Source organism: Chinchilla lanigera, unplaced genomic scaffold (genome assembly GCF_000276665.1).
Source record: "Chinchilla lanigera isolate Chin_1 unplaced genomic scaffold, ChiLan1.0 scaffold00113, whole genome shotgun sequence".
In the NCBI taxonomy this organism is placed as follows: Eukaryota; Metazoa; Chordata; class Mammalia; order Rodentia; family Chinchillidae; genus Chinchilla; species Chinchilla lanigera.
In genome coordinates this window covers 3981710-3987590 of record NW_004955514.1, presented here as the reverse complement: position 1 = coordinate 3987590, position 5881 = coordinate 3981710, and the positions used below count along the sequence as shown (strand labels likewise).

Genomic DNA, 5881 nt, shown 5'->3' with positions numbered 1-5881 from the left:
CCCCTGCAGCCGGGCCCGCCCATCGGTCGCGGTCCGCGGGTCCCCTCTCCCAGCGCACCTGTACCCACCTGCTCGGCGTCCCGGCCGGAGCCGGGCAGCAGAGGCGGGCGTCGCGAGCGCAGTCCCAAGCCGCATCCTCCGGCCGCCCCTCCCCGCCTCGCGCGCACGCCGCTGTCGCCGCGGTCGCCTTTGCCTCCGCCGCTTTAAAAAGGACTAAGTGGAATAGAAAAATAAATGTATGCAAAAAAATATAGTGAAAAGCAAATGATGCGCAGGACAGTAGCGGCTGCAGGACCGGCCCGGGCGGGCGACCGGCGAATGCCGCACGCTGGCGGCTGCAGCTCCCGCGGCCGCCGGGCGCCGGCTCCCGGTACGTCCCCGCCCCTCCCGAGGCGCCCCTCCGATTGGTTCTTTCTCCCGCCAGTCAGGGAGGGGGCGTGGCGCCCGTCTCCGCCCCGCCCCGCCCCGCCCGTGGCCGACGCCGGGCGCCGTTCTACCCCTGAGAGCGGAGGCCCGCGGCCGAGCGTGCGCACTGGGCCCGGAGCCCGGAGTCCCGCTGCAACCGAGCACCCCTGGGAGGGGCTTTTAGGTTCCCATGAGGGTAAAGGTCCCGCGAGAGCGTCCCTGCCTTCTCGACGTTCATACCCCGGGAGCGGGGAGGGGGGCGGAGGGGGATGTCTGTCTAGCGGGGGATGGAGGCCCTCCTAGGCCAAGCAGTGGGCAAGGCAGATGTAACACCGGAGGGTGTGCATTTCCTTCTTTGTACTGACAAGGAATCTGAAGGTCGGGGGTTAAAGGGTAAGGTTCAAGGCTACAGAATTAGCAAGTGACAGAGCAGGTGTCCCAACCCAGGCAATCCTAATCTTCACCGAGGGGTCAAACACCTCACCGAACAGTGCTTCTGAGAACAATGCAATGTCAGGTTGAGTCCTGAAGGAGGGCAGGGTTTGACCAGGCAAAGACAAATCCTTGAGCGTCGGACAAAGCTATTTACTGAGCATCTACTATGTCACAGGCAGTCCCTAAATCTAGGGGTACCAAAGAGAGAGAAAGTCACTACCAGCGTGGGCTCACGAGCTAGCAGGGAGGAGAGAGAGAAGCTGGTTAGCACTCTTCCAAAAAATGGGACACATTTGAGAGTCTGAAGGATACGGGGGGTGTCCCCTGGAAGCAGAGAGATGAGTAGAAGAGTGTGGAAAGATGAGGATAGGGAGGTGGGCAGAGGCAGCACTTGTGAGGTCTTGTAGGCTGGAGAGAGAGGTCAGAGCTCACCCTGAGACTATCTCAGGGAGGATGGTCCATGGGACCAGGTTTGAGTTTTAAAATGCATGAGTCAGGTTAAACTATGTTGAGCTGCAGTAACAAATAATCCTAGAGCTCAGTGATTTTTGTTTCTTGTTCCTGACAGGGATGACACTTGGTATCCTGCCCCCTCAAGCTGGAGCCGGAGCTGTCTGGGCTCTACCTGTGCTGAGTACCCACAGCCTGTATGGCAGTAAGAATCCAAGGTGGCAACACTTTTAAAGTTTAGGACTTGCCCAAGGCTTAGACATGGGCAGGAGGGAAAAACCATCGGGTCTGAGGCTCGGATTTTAGGGGCAGAATTGTGCCCTCCCCCAGTGATTAAGTCCTAACTTCCTGTGCCTCCAAGTGTGGCCCTGTTTGGAAATAGGGTCACTGCAGATGTCATGATAAGATGAGGTCATGCTGGAATAGGGTGGGTCCTTCAGTCTGACTGGTGTCCCTATAAAAGGGGGAGCTGGGGGGACCCCAGATGCACGCAAAGAGAACACCCATACATGTGGTCAGGCTGAGGCAGAAGCTAGCCAAGGATGCCGGAGACTGGCAACATGCCAATAGGGAGCAGGGAGAGAGGCCTCAGGCACCCTGTCCCTGGCACTTTCTCAGGACACCACCCTGCTGACCCGGAGAGCACAGGCTCCTAGCCTGCAGGATTGAGATACTGAATTTCTCTTATTTAAACCCCTCGTTTTTCGGGTATTTTCATAAGGTTGGGTTTGGCTCTGAGTAAACAGAACCACAATTACACAATGGCTTAAACAAATCTTTTTGTCACTTAATGGGAAACCCAAAGGCCGGCCATCCCTTACTTTATCGTCTTTCACTCCTTCATGTTCAGTATCCAGATTTTTTTTGCATAATATCTTCAAGGTGACAAGAGGGCTGCCTGTCCTCCTTACCATTCCAATCAAGATGGGGAGAGGCGGAAGGTGCCCTCCCACCAGCTGTTTGTAACCACTTTTCTAGAAACTCTACCCGGAGACTTGTTTTATCTGGTTGATTAGAACAGTGTCACATGGCCACTCCTGGCTTTGGGGAAGGCTGGGAAATTTAAATTTTAAAAAATATATGGGGCGGGGTACATTGGCTCCTAGAAAGAAAGAACAAAGAAACAAATAGGGTTTTGTTAGAGAAGGGAGGAAGGGGATTTGTTTGTTGTTTTGCGACAGGGTCTTGCTATGTAGTTAGGCTGGCCTTGAACTCACTCTGTAGCCCAGGCTGGCCTTGCACTTGAGGCAAACCTCCAGCCTCAACCTCCCGAGTGCTGGGATTACAGCACTGCACCACCATGCCTGGCTAACCTATACTTTTTTGTGCTTTTATTTTGAATCTGGTCTTTCTAAGCTGCTAATTGCCAGAGCTGGGCTCCAACTTCTCATCCTGCCTCAGCCTTCTGGAGTACCGGATTACAGGTGCACACCGCTACGCCTGATTCTTTTTCTGTTTTAACCGCCGGTATCATTTCTTTTATTTAATGTATTTTGAAGACATAATCACTTGTGCTGGATGCAGGCTTGGAAAGACATTCTGCAATTTGGGGGCCTTAAGAAAATTCATAAAAAATTACAAATACCAACTTGATTTCAAAGTGAATACTTAGAGTAGTAACAAAACACAACAAATTTTTTAGTGTTTCAAATTGACAAATATCACACACATTACAAAATCCAGCAAAGCAACATACTAATTTTATTAGTTAAGTGCCTGACATCCACCTTCATAATAATTTCCTACATCTTTTGGTTTCCTTGCCTTTTTGTCTCTTCACAGGACAGTGATTTTATACTAATAATCGTTGGGTAAAATAGCTGAAATAGAACAGGAAGATAAGTCAAAGTTACCCTGAAATGATGAGGAAAAAAAATTTTAATGTAGGTTAGAACGCCTTCCTCGGCCTGAGAACTTATTATTAGTAATGCACGCACGTTTCTGGGATTGTTTGCACATCAGGGGAAACCACCATCGTAAGTGAGTGCGAAGATATGGAAGAATTACATTCTGGTTTTCTTGTGACTGTTAATTCTCATGATGAAAGATGACTGTACAGTTTTCCCAGTTGGCAGGGAACCCACCCCTACTGCCTCCATGGGGTCACCACATGACCCTCAAATAGCTCTAAAAGACAGGTGCCATCAGGATCTCCTGGAGGAGTCTCCTGGGGTCTGGGGAGTGCCGTGTCTGACGACACAGAGCGTCACACCCAGAGTCCTCTGCATCCAGAGCTGACTCCAGTGGCTCACACACACCTGAAAGTCACAGGAAGTTCACTTCAGCTCAACATGAAAGGGAAGAGCTCATCAGACAGATGGGACCTTCGCTTCAGGGGTGGAGAAGGGAATCGGGGTCAGAAGGAAGCTGAGGTCACTTAGAGTGACCTGCAGGAGCCACAAGTGCCGCTCTGCCTCACACTAACGATGACTTTGACAAGTTATTGAGCCTTTACTTTCCTCAGTTTCCTCATCTGTAAATGGAGTTTATATTCTTCATAACCTCTGAGACTTAGGTGGGGTGAAATGCGCTATATCTGAATCTGAGCGGCTTCCCTAGGGCTGCTGTCGTAAATAACCACAACCCGGGGAGTGGAACAACCGTGTGTGCCCTCACACTTCCGAGGGGCAGGAGTCCAGGAGCGAGGTGTCCGGAACCTGGGCCTGCCCAGCACTCTGGAGGAGGAGCCTTCCTGCCTCCGCCAGCTCCTGGTGGATATGGGCGCTCTTTGGCTTGGGGCTGCCTTGCTGGAGTCTCTGCCTCCGTCCTCCTGGGGCCGGCTGTCTTTTACAAGGACAAAGTCCTGGGGTTTTGGACTCCCCCAGAGCGTCCAGGATGATCTCCTCTCAAGATGCCTAACTCGGTCGCATCTACAAAGTGCCTTTTCCCAAGTAAGTTCCCACAGCGCTGGTTTCGGGATTCAGATATCTTTAGTTAATTACTTATGCAGTTATTTATGCACAGTTGTGATAGATCCTGGGGAGGAAGAGGGGAAGCTGCTGGGAGCTTCGCTTGGTCGGAGGACCTGGTCTTGGGGAGCTTAGCTCTGAGCAGTAGCTCACTAGAAGAGGAAGAGGAAGATCATGCCAGGGGAAGCGAACGTGGAGTCCTGGAATTTGCATCTGACCTCCAGCGGCAAGGAAGCTATCAGGGATTCTTGAGGAAGGGCCTGGGCAGGATGAAAGGAGCCCAGCAGCAGTGTGGATGGGCTGTGGCCCAACCTCTGTTCGGAGCTGGGAGCACTGCCCTCAAGGGTGCAGGGGCCCAGGGAGGGAGAAGAGGATGGGATGGACGATGCGGTAGCCTGGGGCCGTCGATGCGCAGAGGAAGGAACCCTTCAGCAGGAGTGGTCCAAAATGAGTGCTGCTGCCAGTGCCATCCAGTGGAAATGCAGCTTCATAAAAACACGACACTGTGTCTTCATCCCCTTATTCACCAGATACAGCGCCGTGTGTGAGCTCTGGCTCTCCTCCAAAGTCCAAATGACCGTGAAAGGGAAAGGTTTTGAACCCACTCAGGACATCGAGGCAGCCAGGACAGCACAACTAAAGACCCTCAGGAAAGAGGACTCCAGAGCTGCTGTGGAAAGCAGCAGGACATGGGATATGTGTTTTCAATGAGAGGGGAGTTTTTTTGAGGGGGATTCATGGTCATGTGTCTCTTACCATATTAAATTTAATTTAAACATTCGCTGTATTTCTCCATCACACCTCCTGTGCCGACTCCTTTTAATTCCCCCCCATCCTCGGATGCTGAGGAATGGAAAGTTTCAGTAACTTGGTCACCTGAGGCAGGTGGCAGAGCTGAGACTCTGTCCCTTGCTCCAGATCTCCTGAGTGGCAGGAACCTAGTTCTGTGCTACTAGAAGTGGGTGAAAGGACAGCTCTGGTGTTCTCCCAAGGCAGCAAAACCAGTGAGGAGCTATTACGGTTTGTGTCCAGATGTCCCCCTAAAGCCTCATGCAGTCATGGGGCGGGCTTCTAGAGTTTTTAATTGATCCATGGTCCAATGCTGGGATTATGGGTGTGAGTGCTACACCCGCCCTGGGGCGGGTAGTTTGCATACAAGGGAGGGAACTGCTCCTCCCTTTTCTGCTCTGGTTGCTTTTGCTGTTTTCCACCACCATGAATTATTGCTCTCTGCCATGTGCCACCCTGCCCTGAAGCCAGCCAAGTATCGACTGAAACCTCCACAAACTGTGAGCTAAATAGACCGTTCCTTCCTTAATTTTGGGCATCAGGTATTTTGTCTCAGCAATGAGAGAAAAGTAACCAAGACAAATGCGGACTGGCCGCAATTTAGCTGTGTCTCCAGGGCAAATCCCTTCCCTTCTCCGAGCCTTAGGCTCCTCCCTGCCCAGTGGAGATGAGGCCACACGCACACCTGCAGACCATCTAGGGTTGAATCCTGCTCAGTTTGTCCCTGAGTCACCTTGAGCCTCAGCCCTCTTGTCTACGAAATGGGAAGAACACCCCATGTCCATGTTCTCCATTGATTTGCTCTCAAATCCAACAAAGAGATGAGAATTACGCTGTGAAAAAATTGACCCCATTTATATAACCATAACAACAACTAAACCAGAGTGATTCGA

The 5881-nt window shown here is 51.8% G+C and overlaps 1 protein-coding gene across 3 annotated transcripts in view; it reads right to left on the bottom strand.

The window, feature by feature from the left end:
- Positions 1–360, bottom strand: part of Jakmip1 (janus kinase and microtubule interacting protein 1) — a 101532-nt gene extending 101172 nt beyond the window's left edge. For all 3 annotated transcript variants that reach the window (XM_013506850.1, XM_013506849.1, XM_013506851.1), the window contains exon 1: positions 69–360. The gene's annotated coding sequence lies outside the window, so the exon portion shown is untranslated. The remainder of the gene's footprint in view (positions 1–68) is intronic.
- Positions 361–5881: the final 5521 nt, after the last annotated feature.